General features: G+C 33.2%; 1 long non-coding RNA gene across 1 annotated transcript; it reads left to right on the top strand.

Annotated features, from left to right (window-relative positions):
* The first annotated feature begins 3,115 nt into the window (after positions 1-3,115).
* LOC126549291 (uncharacterized) lies at positions 3,116-19,481 on the top strand. Its single transcript, XR_007603439.1, has 3 exons — positions 3,116-5,073; positions 9,553-9,773; positions 19,133-19,481. It is a non-coding gene; the product is annotated as an uncharacterized LOC126549291 (long non-coding RNA).
* The last annotated feature ends 112 nt before the right edge of the window (positions 19,482-19,593 follow it).

Here is a 19,593-nt window from a genome sequence, read left to right as displayed (position 1 = left end):
CGGTTAAAATGGCATGCCATTTTCCAGCCCCAAAAAACCGTAGATTAAAAACAATTATATTATCCCGTTAGTAGTTTTTAAAAAATAATAATGATAATTTCATAACATACTCAACACATATCATCAATTTTTCAGGTACAAAGTTAGGTACCATGTTTTCGTTACTTTCTGAATAACGAAATAGCAATAGAATTATAAATTGGTAATATTATATACTTTCCTTAGATTTATCATTTGTTTTGATCTATGAGATTTCCTAATAAGTACCTATAATGAATAATAATATATAGGTAGGTACTTATGCAATTTTGAAAATACTAAAATGTATATATTATGCGAATTGTATGTATATATTTCATACTCATTCTGAGTCATTTAGGTTGCATATTTTTACATTATGCTTGCTGCGGAATGTTCCATAAGAACATGCAACCTATTTAATAAATCGTATGAAACTCACTCAGCAGAATTTTTTTTAAGTAATATTCTTATCGAATTGTTGGTGAATATATAAACGGTATTTTTATTGGATTAATGCCAATAAGATATTTTTATGGAGTTTATCTACTGATGTACATTATGCAAATATTACACACGTATCTATTTGAAAATTGTAATTTTATATAAAAAGTAAAAAAAAATATTTTGGTTTGTACCTTGGATAATAAAAAAAAAGTATTTAAATATAAATTAAAAGCTGTAGGTTTGTGTAATTGTAAAAATGCTGTTTTATTAATAAACAACTTGCGTAGGTTTATTTTTAATTTAAAGGTCTGCTGATAAGACGCAATGGATTGTGAAAAATTCCTAACGTTGTTAGTTATAGTATTGGTACCAACTCAAACGGGTATTTTAGCATCGCGTTTTAGCGGCTCCCTTTACTCAATAACATTTTTATGTTTTAGGAGTAGGTAATATACAAACAAAAAATGTATAAACAATAGTAATATTCACATACACACAAAAGAATTTTATGCATATTAAGGAATATAATATACGCGTTTGGGATCAGCATTTTTCTATATCATTGAGTATAATATACCGTCTAATGACGGACGGACGTGTTTGTTTTTCGCCAACACCGTCCTTGAGTATAACGTTATCTTTCATAACAATCGAGAAATCTATAAAGAAAAAAAATGTTAATTTTTTTATCAATAAATACGGAACTCATTAATTTATTCTTATCACTAGTTGAAAAATGAATTTAGACTGTTATACATCCTAATTAAGACGACGGTCACTTTTGACGGAAAACGGAAATTTCCTCACGCCAAAAGCTTTTTAGTTTTTATCAAGAGTATAAATCTTAACAAAAAACGTTTTGGAGTGTAACTAATTCGTATTGAGAAATTCGAAAAACACAATACGACTGAAAAAAGTATTGTGCTTTTCTTTTATTACGACAAACAATATGATAATGCCTGTAAACAGCATAAGATGTTTTGTCTCATTATTATCGTACGATATTATATTATTATCTACACCTTGAACATTATATTTTAACGATTTTAAAACTTGAAATATTTTTCAAGTTTTCAGAGATAACTTTTGTTTAAAAAGTTATTGTGCTATACGATAATTATTTCTCATTTCATCATAGCCCATAGGTATATTATGCGCTATTAATAATAACTATAACGAGATCTCCGAGGGGCGCCATTACGCGGTTCTCGAGTATCGACATTTTTGAACGTCACGACACAAAAACGCGGTAAACGATTGCAGCTTATGATACAATTATGTTGTCGCGAATATAATAATATATTGTGTAATGTCATATAGATACCGTGCAGCGTATTACAATGACAATGACAATAATAAAATTGTACATTTCAGTCGACTGTGCACAGGTCGAGAATAAGGCGCCGCGTGCGAATAAGGACCGCCGCCCGATACACGGCCTATTACGGCCGTTTACGCGAGTAAAAATATATATAATAAAATCGTATCCCGAAAACATAATATTTTATATACGGTAAATAATATAATATAGCAAAAGAATATCCGATACGCTCCTCTCCGTCCGTCTTACCCGGAAGCGTGTACAGTAGCATTGTATTATATCGCATAGTATTATGTTATTTTACTGAAAAGACGCACAAATTTTGAATGCCGACAATGTACCTACGATCGTATTGACTGTGTCCACTGAAACATGTGTCCGTTGGGCAATCCCGTACGCGAGACCGAAAGTAAAAAGGAATCCCGCGAGGCATTAAGAAAGATCAGCGAGTGTGAAGAATTCGTGCGTTTAGCGTGTCTGTGCGTGAAGGGTAAAAAACAGGTTTACGGTTCTATAAAAATATGTATACAATATATTATAATGATATTATGACGCGTTGTCGCCGCTGTTGCTAACTGTCCGTTTGTTTATTATAGCTTCATGGCACAATAAACCTTTAGATAGTGAAGGGTACGTCACGAGGTATTATACTACATTATCATAATAAATTTTAGCTTTTTGAAATAAATCAAATTCATCCACGCCGAAAAAATGCATTTTTTTTTTGCCAATTAAACTAATTCGCAAACTGTCCAATCCGCTTCAAGGAGGAATCGATTACCTATTATTTAAAATTAGATCACTTTTTTCTCTATAACTTTAAACACTTGTGTAACTAACGTTTAATTTATTATTCGACTGCAGTTTAAGATATTTTTTAATTCTCATAGTTAGCGTTTTATGTAAATAGGAAAATTAAAATCCATTTGATTCGGGCCAATAAGTGCAATGTATAGTTTGTGTAGTATCTATGATAACTACTTACAAATAATTTAATTTTTTTAGTTTGATCCTTTAAAAAGTATAATGAATTTTATTGTTTTAGAAGTATATATATCAGTTTATTAGCATTTATAGTGTATACTTAATTGCAGGTTTAACCCTTACGGCCTAACAGATGCTGTTATAATTATTATTGTTAAACAAATTTACTAAATTGTAGTGAGTACCTAATTATCTTTATACATAAGCTGGTACAATGATATAATATTTTGTTTTGTCTCGTTGGCCGCTATTAAATAGGTAGGTATAATATTATAACTAATACAACTTAAAACTTATAATGTAGGTATTTAAATATCTGAAGTATTCTGTTATTGATGTCGACCAATGAGCAACGTGTAGTTGAGTTGGTGTGTGTTTGTTTTTAATCAATGTCGTTTAAACGGCTGTAGTTGATTTAATTAAAACTCAACAATAACAACGACACCGCCAGCACTTATAAACAATACAGCACAGTTATATAATGATTATAATAGTGTATTACATCAAACTACACGGGTCTATCAATATTCATGGATATTCAAAACGTTTCCGTCATGTGAGTGTGTGACAACACCTTTTATAATAATACATTAAACACGATTCTCGAGACATTACAACGTAATACATAGTTTTATAATATTGTGTAGCTGTGTAGTGTATGCTATTATAGCAACAATAATGCGACGAGAAGTCGAGAACATTTTTCTTTATTAAATCACCGAATTCGACTGCATTACGCCGTACTATCACGCGCCAAGGGCATTATTATAATAATCCTTTGAAAGCATTAATTATACGATTTTTATGATGCTTTAATTTTGGTAAGACGTTTTTATCGGTTTTCAAATTTTGATAATCGTAACGTTCAATTATACTGTTTATTACTTTCTATACGATATTATACACGCGGAAGGTTACCGTACGGCGTATAATATATAATGTTATCAAATGTTCGATTTAGATATTATATTGGTTCAATTTAGAAGTTTATTGCGCACAATATAATATTATAATACACAACACGTGCAATACGACCCATTGGACGTTACTTAATTGACGACTGTAATATGTATATAAATGTACACAACAATTAAACACGATTATAAACGTGAAATCATCGGCATGTGCGGTGTATCGGTGAATTGTATAGATCTTCGACGCGCGACGGTCGTAATTATTTATTATGCTACGTTAAAATTAATGATTACACTATGATGTATAATGACGATGTGAAGACGAGAAAGCGGGATAAGGATATAGGTAAATGGTTGTTAGCACAATATCGTTTTTCTCAAAGTGAAATATTAATATGATAGTATTGTTTAATCACCGCCAATAACGTATACTCCTCAAAGACTTCTCACTCGGACGTTTTTTTCGCTCGATTATTTGTCAAAACTGCAAAATGTTGGCATTGTAGTTGAATATCGTCGATGTTCGTAGTGTAAATTCACATGGTGCCGCAGTCGTGAAGTTATTATTCATTAATTGAACGCGAGGGTCTCGGACAATAGTCTTACATAATATGACATTCAATATCGTATATATACGTAACGTCAGCCACGTATAATTAATTATTGTTGTAACGACGCAGATACTTCGGAAAGAATAATAATAATATAATAACATCCTATTGTAACAAACGACGACGGTTGCGAAGACGTCGGCATACCAGCCTTGTTATTATATCGAAATCCCCATAATCGATGCCGAAAATCCGATTGAAAACAAAAACGTACCTATATATCCTGTCGTCGACTGCACTTTCGCGGTGCGTAGTTCGCCTGCGCGACCGATGACCGATAAAAGCGACCCTCTCCCGCGAGAGCAGGATGCAACGGACCGGACCTTAATGATAAACGGGTCCGAAAACGAGTGCGACCGGTTCGCGGATCGGTCACGGAAAACGGATTTATTAAAATCGAAGCGCATACCTTTGTGTCGTATACACATTATTATTAAAATGTTTAACGCGCACTATACACCGGAGTATATTATATAAGTTTATTATTATATATATTGTATAATTTATCGGAAGCGGTTATCCCGGCCGGGAATACTGGTTGTCGCAGCCTGCGCAGGACCCTGGGAAACGCTGCCATTGCGACGGGGAGAGAGATAGAGAGAGTAAAGATGTAATAATAATAATAATAATAAGTTTTATTATTACGCGGTATAGGTATATTACTATATTATAATATCGCGGTGGCCGTCATTTGAATAAAATCCAATCGATACAATATGCGAAAATATCCGCCGGACGACCCGGAGGAGCTGCAGTAGCACAAAGCGACAACAAAACGGTCAGTGTCTTATTATTACCATTACCATTATACATATATATGTGTGTGTGTGTGTACGGTATATGCGTCGGACGACGGGGAAAACTAGCCAAGGTACACCGTATTATTATAATGCGCGCGTACGATCGGGGCTGGACGATGAGGAGAGACCGTTGTCCATTGTGTATGATTTATTTACGTCCCGACGGCGGCCTCCCATTGTCCCACGGTCAGTGCTTGTACTATGAGCGTACACTGTATATAGGTATAGGCAGTACGCCTGTACCGCGCGTTGTAACTGCAGCGATGTACATCCGAAGAAAATTTTGCATAAGGGGTGCACGCCGTTTTTAAAAACTAAAAATGTGTTTAATGGGCATTATGCGCGTACAGGCCGCATAATAAATATATTCGTCCCCAAAAATCCGTCAGCGGCGGCCACGGTATTATACTGTACGACGCACATAGGTAGTATTACGAAATATATACATTATATTATTATTATGCACATATAGAGGAGGTATCCGTTCCGGTTTGCCGAAAACGGCCGCGGCTATAATAGGTATAGGTACATACCGTCGTAGTGCGACGGGAAACGCTCGCGGGACGTAATGAATTCCGGTTTTCGAAAAATAGAAACCGCCGCCGTACAACGTTTGTGAATAATACGAAATGTCATATCGACGTTTTATTTGCAATGAAATATATTACACATATATACGTGGGAACTAGTGTGTTTATTTCGATCAGGTCCCCGTCGATACATTTATGGGGTATAAAACTAAAATAATGACTAGAGACGATTATATGCTATAGTCGTCACGGGTGAGTCCGTTTTTCACGCCTCGTTATAGGAACTATAATACATTTTACCGGTCATTTTGCACGATTCGTCCGAATTTAATTATTGGCTTTATTTTAGCGGTAAGCGAGTAAACTGTAATGAGACCTGATATAAGAGAACGGGGTGGACGTGAATTTGCGATACCTACTCAACGAATTTATCATCTGTGCACCCAGAGGTGAAAGTACCTATACGTTATGTGAATATATACAAAATATTATTGCAAAAACTTTAGTTAATAACAATCATAATCCACTTATAAACTGCCGTTTAAAATGTACGGGTAATGAAGAGACAGAAATAGGATTATGATGCTGCGAAGGAGATGCTAAACGAGCATGTAATATAACATTATAAAATGTACTTAGGCATTTTTTACGTACCGCGAAATTTCGTTTGTTGTTGTGAATAATAAAAAATATTTATATTTAAAATATTTAAAGCGGTAACATTTTAATTGTAACACGTATCGTAATATTATTGTTATGGCATTTAAGTGGTTTTAGACCCAAAGGCATAAATATTTTTACTATTAATTAAAATAACACTCAAACTATCAGTAATAATAATATATAGTGCGTGTCCGTTGATTTAAAACCGTTTGAGCATCATCGTAATGGACGTGTACGTAGACTCGTTATACTCGTAGCATGAGCCATGTGTATACCTACATGCAGTTAGGTAGTTAGGGAATTATTTCTAATTAAATTAAAAACAATTTTTATTCCATCATAATATATAGTTATGATGATAACTGAATATTATGAATATTAATATAGGTAAAATTGAAATATATATACTATTGGGTCCTCGTATATAAGTTGTAATGACCACCTCGCGATCAGTGTTCTATAATATAATGTATTATATAGTATACAAGAGCTATATATTATATTATTAAGGACGACTGTACACAGTAATATATGACATGTACGCACACGGACGTTATAATATATTATTGTAAAATATACATACACGCATATACATATGTATAATAATATTACGTGCACTGCGTTTTATAATGATATTGTCAACGTCCCGTCTGCTACAAGCGGATAGGAAGTCATCACTTTTAACCGCGACCGCGCAAAACAGATTCATATCTCCCGCTCGGTCACTGCGCCGCAATAATAGTAATAAATAATAATATATTCTATGGATATATATATAGTTATAATAAAACGATACAGTTGTGTTGTACGCTTGTATACACCTATAATATACGCGTATATATTATATTATAATGTGTGTATGGTAACGCGCAGGTGGTTTCGGTTAACGTACGTTTCCCCTGTTTAATTACAATAATCGTCAATCGTCATCGCCGCACATTACATATATAGGTACGTAATAATATTATACGTATATTGGTATTACATAATACATTTTACGTGTAAACGTGAGAATTAATCGAATCACCTGCATCGGATTAGCCGATGTGAAATTTAATAACCGTTGTCACATTTTTTTTTTTTTGTCATCGTATTTTGTCCAAATCTGCCACTTAATTATTTAAAACGGTTTTGTATTTCCTCCGTAAAACGCTCAGACATTTTTCAAAATTAAAATTGCGTAAGTACCTATAGTATAATAATAATACGCAATATACAGGTGTACCGCCGTATACATATGTTGTGGTGATTTAATTCGTTCAAACATAATAATATTATTATGATAATATATTTGACTTTTCAGAAATACATACGATATTAGTATTATAATATAATATGTATTAGGTAACTTCTATATATATAGGTATATTATGCAGGCATATATTTACCATACGTTTCTATTGGTTTGTCCTGTAATATAAATAGAGTAAGATTTCATTTTTCAGCATACAATGGACAATGTTTCTATAGTTCACAATTTACAATATCTCGTGAAACCTAAGTTATAACAGACCAAATGTTGGTACATAGCCTAATACGTATTATATATTATTTTTTTGTACTATTATTATTATTAATATTATTATATGGGTTTAAATTATAAACGATATTCTTATGTTCTATTATGAAATTAAAAAAGTGGTCAACATTTTTTAATACAAATAATTGATAATACAGTGAACTATTAAGCTTTATTTTACATCCTACACGTGAAAGAGAAATCACGTTGAACAATAATTAAACATTTATACGTGTATGTATGTAGTTATAGATATAAATATTTCGTAGTCGCTCTGTTAGCTGAGAGAATATGATTGCGCAGAAACAAAAACTAGTCTTTTGTCATCACAACAACAGTACGGACAGCACTATGATTATAAGTTACGACTTACGACCCATTCCGCTCCGGGATAGGCTTGCCCATTATTGTGGCGTATTATGCGCGTACCGGTCATCATCTCTCTCTTATATAGTTTAGGTCTTATAGTTAATGTAATATAATTATCCATAGCACATACCACTGGGAACTTATTTGTATGTTTTCTTTTAACTAGTCCGGAAACAACGATTCTAATGTCTTTTTTTTTTTTTGTTAACTGATTTGAGCTCGACCTCAGCGACACATAAAATATTATGGAGAAAAATATGAAAATTAATCTTATGGTCGTCTATAGATCTATATAGATATGATAGATTGGCCGATTTTGTACATTTTTATCGATTTAATTTACTACAGCCATCTTTTATTGCTGTAATATAACGTACGACAAAATACAACTAAAACCGAAAATCCAAGGTTAGGACTGTAATATAGCCAATGACGTATTGTCCAATACATACTAAAGTGTCCTGTCGTATACAATTTCATTTTATGATAACTAGTATATTTTTCAATAATTACATTTCTACTTACAAGTGTCTACAATATTATTATGTCCTTGCAGTTGTGTACCTATATAATATAAGCCTAAAGTAATAATAAATTATATGATTACAATGGAATATTTGAGCGTGTATATAAGAGGCGTATACCTGCTATAGTATACCTATTAATAATGTATAATGTGTAATAATAAAAATAGTTATTATTATTAGGTATGAAATGTCTGCGGTGCAATGATACCACCGCAGTGTCGCGGTCGGCGACAAAGTCGGGATCGTCGACGTATCAATTAGCGAATTAAATTTACCGCAACACGAGTGACGGGGGTGGTCGTAGCGTTCGGAAGAGGGAAGACGTACCGCGCTTGTTAATTAATATTACACGGGATGCACACGGAGATCTCCAGCGTGTGTGTGTGTACATAAAAGCGATGGTTGTCATTAGTACGGTTAAGGACGGCGATGACGACGAGAGACGAGGGTCCAAAATAGCGAGGGATCACGATTAAACACACACACAAGCACGCGTGTAATATATGATGTCGAGCGTATATATATATATATCATATAATTTTACCGAAATTCAATCCCGTTCAAAGTGAACGTCGTCGTATGCGCGCCTTTAATTAAGAAAAGTTTACCGTAGTTCCGCCGTCACCACCGCGAGCCGGAATAGAATAGAACGCGATATTAATATTATTATAAATCCGATTATTATTTGTATTATATTATTATGTATGGGATGTAATATGTGAATAATATAACGATACGATAATATAATATATGTCACCATACGTCGTTGCGTGGTGCATCATTGTATCGTTATTAATATATACGTATTTTTTTTTACCCGCGCGTTTATGTTAATTATTCCTGTGGCAGGATTTACCCTCGGGCCACTGCAGTGTTCCGCGGCAGACGTTGTTGCACTTCGGCTGTAGCAAAAATCTTGTGTTGCAATTGAGGCCGTGCGGCGAGGAAGCCTACAAACTATCGGTCCCGAGGATGAGCGCCCGTTAAAAGGATTCGTCGTGAAAGGCACATACGTCACCGTCTCGTATACTCAAATATGGGAACACGTTTCAAAATGTCCGGTAAAAGTGGTAATACATATTATAATATTATTATTGTGCACGTGCTGTGTGTGTTGTTATTGATAAAGATTTCGAGTGCGCTGCATAATGACTCTGTTGTCACATTATTATACCATGTTAATGACGAGTTTTCCGGTATGCAATCGTATCAAATACTCAGAAAACTATATTGTACTACTATAAGTATACTGTGATCGTATATTTGATGTATTCCTAAAAAATACTAATATTGTTATCATGTTATAACGACGATCTTGCAGAGGTGGCGATGGACAGATTGCCCACTTCTTGCGAGTGGGGGCTTGGTTTTTTAAAAAAAAAAAATATTTTTTGTTATCCCATCCACTCTTATTGTATAGTAAAATTGTTAAATTAGAATTAAATCAGATGAAAAATGGGAAGTTTTGTTAGTAAATGTAATTCATAAAAGTCATTTAATAATCGAGAAAGTTTAACGTATTAAAAAAAAGGTATATTTGATTAAGATATTGTGCCATCTGGAATACTAAACTGCAATAAGTTATATTAGCTATAAAATATATTTTACAATAGTACCATTAGTCCTTATCTAAGGTTATATCTCGCTGCAAATATAAATACAGTTTGTTGAATACCTATATATTATCCTTTTTCATTCGGACATTAATATAAAGAACATTAGTATTATACATACTAGATATTAGTGATTTAGATTCGATACGCTCAAACTATTTCAAACAATATTATCGACTTTGAAATTAATTTCTGTCATAATTCATAAATATACACAACATGGGTGTTCAACTCGAGGTACACGTGGTCTCTGTATGAGGTCTGTGAACAAATTTTAGGCATAATATTTATATTTTATTTTTTCCTTTTTTTTCGACAAGATAAATTTTTACGTGCAACACGTGTTGTAACACGTGTATAATATTTATATAAATATATATATATTGGAACAGCTATAAAACGTTTTCTGTATTGAAAACAGAAAAACCATTTTAAAATCGATTATCAAATGCCAATCACGGGGTGCTATAATAAAAATATGCACGATAATAAAAAGAATTAATTCATTATGTTTAACGTGTTTTATTTTTTTTTGTGTACAGTATAATATATATATATTGGTTGGAATTCAAAATTTAAAAGTGTATTAAAATAATATTTTATTAAATATAAATATTCTTGCTGTGAACGAGGTCTGTTAGTTTTTTCTAAAATAATAAGTAGCTACAAAACAACTATAAAAGTTAACGATATTATACGCTGTGTAATGTGTATAGTATACTCGTACAATAACAGTTTTATATCTGTCGTTTATTATAAAACAGATTATGTTATCGTTTAACGTGAACAATAAAGATAAAAAAAAATTACTAATGTATTATATCTTATGTATAGGTTTAGTTGAATTTGTAAATTATATCATACGAAGACGAAAATTCGTTCAAGATTGCTGATCTGTTTCATTAAAACAATATATAAGGTGTATATATTATTATAATAGCACATAATACTGGTGTTTCTACATAAAAAAATACAAAGACAGAGAAATCGCCATTAGTAATAAATAAATCGCATTCGTGTCGATGATCGATCCTGCGAATAAAATGTATGGCGACGAACCTGCAGTGTCTTTGACGGGCGCGCTTAGAAGGAAAACGGAGGATAATTACAGAGTGAGCAGGATAATAATATTATTATGACGTGAACGTTCGTGTTGCATATCGCGGTTATTATATTATTATATAGGCACAAAGTTCGGCGGTCATCGCGGCACAGCGTTTTCAATGTAATACCCGCCCGCCGCGATATTATACTTAAGTGTGTAGTGCACACCTCCTCTCGGTGTTTCGCTAAACACGGCGGGTCGAGAAGCGCAGAGGTTGTGTCGGTAGCTGTAAAGTCACGTCGCGCAAGGTGCCCTTTCTATTATAGGTATATATGTATAATATATTTAAACAATCGTTGGGCGATCGTTGGCGAGCGACCACCGACCCTTTCTACGACGACGACGACGACGACGGTATCCGAATAAAATACACGTCGTGTACGTATAATAATAGTATTTATAATAGGCGCTGGGCGGTATAGTCGGTATGCTCGTGATTTTGTGTATGCACACATAGCGAGGGACCAGTATGTATATACAGACTGCACATTTGCGCGATATGATAAATAGTGCGGTGCGCGTTTTAACCTAACCTACGCGTATTATGATACAGGAGGGACTATAATATATATATACGTGTACGGCGTACTCGTTCGTCCTGCGGAGGAAACGCGGTGGCCTTGGGGTTATTTCCATAAATCCACTGGTCACCCGGCACCGCGTCTCGCATAACTTATGCGCACGTCGTACACCGCAGCAAACACACGCACGTCGAGGGGTCAAGAGGAAGACCTCTCGACCGGATCCCTTGCAATGACGACGACGACGACGACGACGATGGTTTCTTTTGTACACAATATATAACGCGTCGTGTGTGCGTATATATGTATAGTCAAATATCTTATACATGCGTATACGGTCGCGTATTACGGGGATCAGCGTGTGTGTATTATATACATATACCCGCGGAGGTTGAGAAAGGTTTTTAACCGATATAATATATTATATTTTATCCCACAGTAGCCGCCCCACGTTTGACCGCCTCACATATTATAATATATATACGTGTATAATGTATATAGTGTTGTTGCAGGACTACGTGCCACTACCGCTAGCGCGATGTCCTTTGGCCGCGCCAAGGTCCGCCGATGGCGCGTGTGCGTAAAATAACGATAATGTATTACATTTATGCATGCGGAGGAAATTTTGTTTTTAAAAGTGAAATATCTCTTGTTTAAAAAAAAAAGAAAAACTATGCACTCCTCGAGTCGAAACTATACAGTGTTTTATTATTATATAAGCGTGAGTATTATTTAGATACGACTATATAATTTTCACGTGCAATAATGCGATAGCCTACGCATTGCGTTTTATTTATTGCTAGCTTTTAACAACCCATTCGCTGAATGTGAATCCTACAGTTTTTACCACTTATATTTTTTTATAAATACGTTTTAAGTATAAACTAAAAAAAAAAAATAATAATAATAACAAATCACAGCGAATAAAGCCAGGATCGAACGTTTTCAATCATTTAAATTAGGGTCCTATTTACAGAACGAATTATTTTCAGTACGGTTTTAGTTCTTGCTTTTGATACAATAATACTTTATAATTACTTAATAATATTATAAGCTATAATAATTTTATGCCGCAAGTAAACTCATCTTTTTTTTCACTCTTATGACTTGTATTTTTAAAATGTATATAGGTATACATTTGCGCATTACGAATAAGAGCTATGTAAAAAGGTGTATTACTTGAGTTCAAAAAAAAAAAAAAAAAAAATGAATAAATAAATAAAATAAAATTCAATCCTGTGACAAGTGTCTACAACGAAAACGGTGTGCTTCCGGTCCCCACGCGCAGCGTTGCAGTAAAACACTCGAAATCCCATGTACTCCAAAACGTATATAATTTCACCATCCCCCGAAAAGGTTTCGTGCAACCCTTCGGGATGCTAAATACTCGAAACACTCGGACAGTTATGATTTACATCCTTTTTGGCTTTTCCCACCCCGTTATCTTCACGTTAAACCGGCCCCTTAGGGGTATGTTTTCGTTACACGTGAGAGTAAAATTGATAAATATACCCCAAACGCGAAATTTACATCTGTGCAAACAATTGTAATAATATACACCGCAGAGCGTAATCATGTTGCAAAATCAAAAATACCATTTATATACAACTTAATACTTACCAGTAAAACTACAAAGTATACTTATATTATTCTTAAAGAAATTATTGTATATAGCTGATTTCGATACAAAATACGTGTACATATACATTAACATATTTTAAATATAATATTCGCACGTAATTATACTGTTCAAATTATTTCCGTCAAAAACAATAAATCGTCGACGGAATAGGGACATTGGAGTCTGTAATTTTATTATTATATTTTTGTTCGTCGATCCGTTACGTTTGCGTCATCTGTACTTGTAAAATATTTTTAAGACTTACTAGGTATGTTATATATGCAATAGTTTTGTATTCGCGTGTTTCTAAGTAGTGTACAGGCGGTGCGGTATAATGGTAACAATATAAAATTAAGCATTTTAAACTGTTGCCGTATTATTAAAACCTTATTATTATAATTGATAAGTACATAATAATATAGCAGTAAAAATGGGGTTAATTTGATCGTATTATGTTCTGTTGTTCTTAATTTTAGTTGCAATTTAAAACGTATATAGGCACTCTTGTCTCTTACATTATATGAAAGGTTTTTTGAAGATTTACGTAAAACCCGTTTATTACTGTTATAATTTCTGCGGTCATCATCGTTTTCGTTATTCCAATGGTCAAAATGACATTATAATATTACTATTCATTAAACTATTTTTACGACATATTATTACTACATCCCCGGAGTCTTGTATTAAATATTATACTTAATAGCATAAAATTGCAGTGCATGAACGTGTATTTTGTGAAAAGGTTAACTTCAACTGTGGAAATCTACGAGATTATATTGTATAGGGTGGTTCATCGATCATACTCAACACAACACCATGTTTTCTTTAAAAAACGAATTTATTCACATTTTGAAGTATACTTAAAATACATATTTTCATATACTTAAAAATGTATTTCGACCCCTTTTTTAACTGTAACTTATTTAGTGAATTATTTTGATTTACCTAATTTAGAAATCTAACAAGTTATTAAGTTTTATTATTATTAAAATATTTATATTAAAGATGATAGTTCTTAAAAATAGTTTTACAAAATTTAAGATGGATGTAGTATTGGATATTTGGATTTAGTAATTATACCCACTTGATCATTTTTACAAATTATAAAATATGTTATTGTAGATTAATTTTAATTTCAAAAATAACCCCCATAACTTTTAAAACCATCATCATGAATCTTTAATTCTCGATACACAAAATTATTATAATTCAAAAACTAATACTTAGATTTTTAATTTTGATTATATAAAATGTGTAGAAAATGGGCTTTTCGTTAGAAAAATATGAGTTTGTATATCTCCACATGTATACATATTAGAAATTAAAATTAAAATTGTTTTAATTAAAATTAATCTGTGTAAATATTTAAGGTCTGCAGATAAAAATTAATAACCGTCTAAATATTCTAAATCTACAGTATGCATCTCATCATCGGCATCAAATTCACCACGGTAAGTCTTATGATGTTAACTTTTTACTTTTGTTGTGTTAATCGATATCTTTGAAAATTATTTTCATACAATATTAATTATTCAGGTGTAATGATAACAACACATTTGTGTATAGGCAATAAACATTACATGTAAATTAAACATTTTGCGTAAAATTTACAGTGAATATTATGCATCTGAAAAATAATTGTAGTTTTGAACGTACGCTGTGTATTACGCTTTGTGTAATAATATTATGCTGTTCCACACAGTAGCTTACGGTGGATAAAAATCTCTATATATTGAGTTATCCTGCAGGAAAAATATTGTTCTTTTTTTTTATGCCCGCCACTCGGGCGCTAAAAATATGGCAATATAGGGGAGATTTCTCCCTACCACCGTATAATATGTATATGTATATTATAAGATATATATATATATGTATGTTTCTTGACGCGGCGCGGTGTACTAACCTGCAATTACTCGATAATACCCTCTGATAAACACGGAATTAACTACCGTCGGTAAATATTCGGTTTGACGAAATCCCCTTGACGTCGGGTCGAAAAAAATGATTTCGTAGTAGGCTTATCGTCGTGAGGAGGGCTTATTCGAATTATTTTTGTTTTCACCGCGCAAAATCCTCTCAGTCTTTATTATTATTTTTTAAACCTCATCTCTGAGACACCGTTTTTTGCTTCTACACAATCGCGTACGATTTTTAAGAACACAGATACCATTCACGTCATTTTCGTAACACCATCATCGCTACTCACACAGCGACTACTGCTGCGTTTATACGCAGTACATTATAATAACAATTTGTTATAAATATTAAATTTATAGACACGACCGAAAAACTTAATAACAAAGTCGCACATTCTGTTGAGACCAGAACGGATAATATGGTGGTAATAACAATAAACGACATTAGCATTTTTGTAGTCTTCATTTGGTAGGTATGAAAATCGTACGGAGAATATTATTTACAATGTGCTTGCTCGTTCGTTCCATCTCTCACACCTCTCCGACCCAACTCTATATATACGTGTCGTGGCACACATTTTCACGATAAGATCTTCTCGACGTCAATATTATAGTGTGTTAGTATGAATGTATTATTATTATTATTATTGTGGTATAATCGCACGTCGTTATTGGTATTGTACCTATTATACTTTTATCGTATTTACACTGGGTCGTTTGTATTTGTTCTTCTGTGTATCCAAAAGCGTACACACAGCATCGGCATAGACGGATATTATTATTATTATTATAATAATAGTTTAAACTGAAGACGACGACTGAAACACAATGTAACATATTTGTATACGCTGTCTGTCGTCGTTGCCGTCATTACGATAATATCATACCAGTAGATCTGACGATCTGAACTGCTAAACTTAAAATAGCACAATGTAAATTCTAAAGTATAGAATCGGTACTGCATTGGATGTTACTGGTACCTATTGTGTTATAAAAAATAATACCGATCAATACGACCCGTTTAATTTTAGTAGACTTCACTGCGATACTCTTACAAGTAGGTTTTTGAAGTTCAGATACTATCATGTAGATTTTATTTCTTATGAATTAACAAACGTTAAATCAGTCAAGTCAGTCGAGATGAGCTGATTTATTGACCATATGACTTTTTGAGGATATACCCTTTTCCGTGATTTTACTCCATCATTATTCATCTATAAATCTATTAATGCACGCTTAATATTATGTTATATTATATAATGTATTATATTGTACCATATAAAATTATAAAAAATCAATAATTAATATAAATTATTGGAGTAAAAACACAGAAATCGGCTTAAAGCAGAACATATGTATTATGGATATCAACCGCGGTATAATACAGCCATACACTACATACAACCTATACAGGTATTTGATTATATGCGCATCGATTACGTTTAAAACCTATCAATCGGCGTCGGAACAAAATTATTGGTCGAGCGTGTTCGCAGTACAAAGTATTGTTCGCACCCCGTATTTTTTGCGCAATAAATCCGCGTTCGTAATAGGCGTAAACAGTCGTTTCCGACAGTATAAATCACCGCGGCTTGTGGAAAACATCTCGTGCCAGCGTGTAGAGATCTAGAATTGTTCTCGTTTGTTATTCTCAGCTGGCTGTATCCGCGGCAATTCCTCTATATGTCTACATATTATACTGCTCGGCTCTCGTCGAACCTTTAGCGCTAACGATCAAATCAATCTCAGGACTTTAAACCACGTGAAAAGTCACTATATATGTATATATTCTCGTATAATACGTATATTTACTATTTACGCGCAACAATATATTTTTATGTCAAGTGGCTTACATACTCTAATTTGTGGCTCATCGTCAATATTGTTCGAAAGGTGCTGTGCCCTGTGTAGTTTCGTCGAATTGTTTCACTCTAAAGCGGTACACTAGGTATTACCGTTTAATCGATTTCTACGTGAATTAAAAATTAAGTTTTTGATTTTTTAAACGATTAAAACCGAATAGATTTATTTTGGCTACAATAATATAATATTTTTACTATAATGTCTACACTGCAGGTAGGTATGTACATTTTGACGTTTTGGCGTACGTCGCCCAGCTATAGGTTTGTTATACTATACACGGTGACGATTGATCTTCTGCGGTGGCGGCTTTTATAAACTTAAGCGCGCATTTTGTTACAATGTATATATAGGTAGAATGAATACATGTTTTTTCTTATTTTAAACACGGTTTCCCTTTCACTTCACGCATCGAGTAATCGCGTTGTATCTTTTTTGAACCGCGAACGAGAAGACACAACACACACGATCCTGTAAGGCGTCAATTAAGTTATCGTTAAAAACTCATTAGTCTCTCTCACAAACGCCCCAAAGCAATAATAGTAATTATGATCGTGTGACTGTGGATTGTTGTTAGTGGTGGTGGGACAAGAGAGAGAAAGAGGAGAAACGAAGAAAAAATCATAATAATCCGACGTATACAGCCGCTCCCCCCCGCTTTGTCTTTAAGCGTAAAGCTGATTCGTAAAAACGAAATAAACATCTGATTCTTACAAATATAAAAGCTTTTGGTAGAGTGCAACCTTTTGGGCAGATGCTATTAAGAAAATAATATATTTTTCTCGACTCACTGATCTCGGGGTAAAAAGTTTGGTTGTATCTATGTATGCACAGTGCGTGTAGCCAGAGGTTGGTGATATGGGCCATCACCAAGTACACAAAACCTAATCTAGGGCGCCAAATATTTAACATTATCTATGTTTGGTACTTAATATTTATACTATAATATGTACACCAGCAGAATAGCAGAATTTTAATCAAAGTACATAAGTATATCAAAAGTACTACAATATTCTGGCTAATGGTCATATGGACGCAACAAAATTTTGTTACATACCAAATCCATAACAAAGGCCTAGGCTGTGACTGTAAATAATTGTAGCTGCGCAGTATTGTGATAAAAAGTATACCTATTAACATTACTATTGCCACATTATAACAAGTACTAACACTATTCAAAACTCTGGAAAAAAATACAAAAATTAAATAACTTTATAATACAAATTAGATAGAAAATATTTTTTACTATACTTAAAAAATAATCAAATTGATTTATTTTGCTTATATATACGCATACTAATATTATTCGTGAATTATATTATTGTCACTTGTTATAATACATTATTCAGGAAAATCAGTTTTTTTTTTGTTGATTTAAAAAATTTTTTGTTGGTTCAACGGACGAACGTGCATATTAAACTATAAACCAGTGGTTCTTAACCTATGATCCGCAGCCCCCTTGGGATCCGCGATACTCATGTCCGGGGTCCGCAGCAGCCTTAATACGTCGTAATTCGTATTCGAAAAAAATTGGTAAGGGGGTCCGCGGTATCTAAAAATTTTTCATCAGGGGTCCGTGATCTACAAAAGGTTAAGAACCACTGCTATAAGTATTATTAAAGTAGTAATATTGTTTATCAATATATTATAGGTAACTGTATTAAACATCGTAACACTCGTATAATAATATGTTCAAACAGAACGAAGTAATAGTATTGTGTATATTATAATAGCATATTTTTATATTACGAGTACACGCAATGCGAATTGATTTTTCGTTTTTATTTTTTCAGGACAACACGACTTGGAGTAAACCACTAATACGCATTGGCGAGACTTAGGCGTGAGGTCCTATCACTGTTCTACGGCACTCGACGGCGACGTGCGCGGAATTTTTACATGCATCATAATAATACTTACGTCCTTTGGCACCATCACTCGAGAAGAGAACTGAAAAATAATAATAAAAGAAAAAAAAACCGAAAATCGTGCTCGGTTAAAATATAAAGCAAAAGACGCGTGCACCGTGAAGCGTGTATAGGTTTTGCTGCAATCGTAATCGCATTAACACGAATCTATATTATATACTATGTACATAACTTAATACATAGCAATATTACGATACACGTTATTATCAAAAACATAATATATAGACATAAGTGTACTCATCTGTTGATCGGTTGTAATGTCCGCGCCGTCTTGAGTATATAGATTTGTATAGTACCTCATGTACTATATATATCTATATAGTGTC

Source organism: Aphis gossypii, chromosome 1, assembly GCF_020184175.1.
Source record: "Aphis gossypii isolate Hap1 chromosome 1, ASM2018417v2, whole genome shotgun sequence".
In the NCBI taxonomy this organism is placed as follows: Eukaryota; Metazoa; Arthropoda; class Insecta; order Hemiptera; family Aphididae; genus Aphis; species Aphis gossypii.
This window is presented reverse-complemented; position numbering and strand designations above follow the sequence as displayed.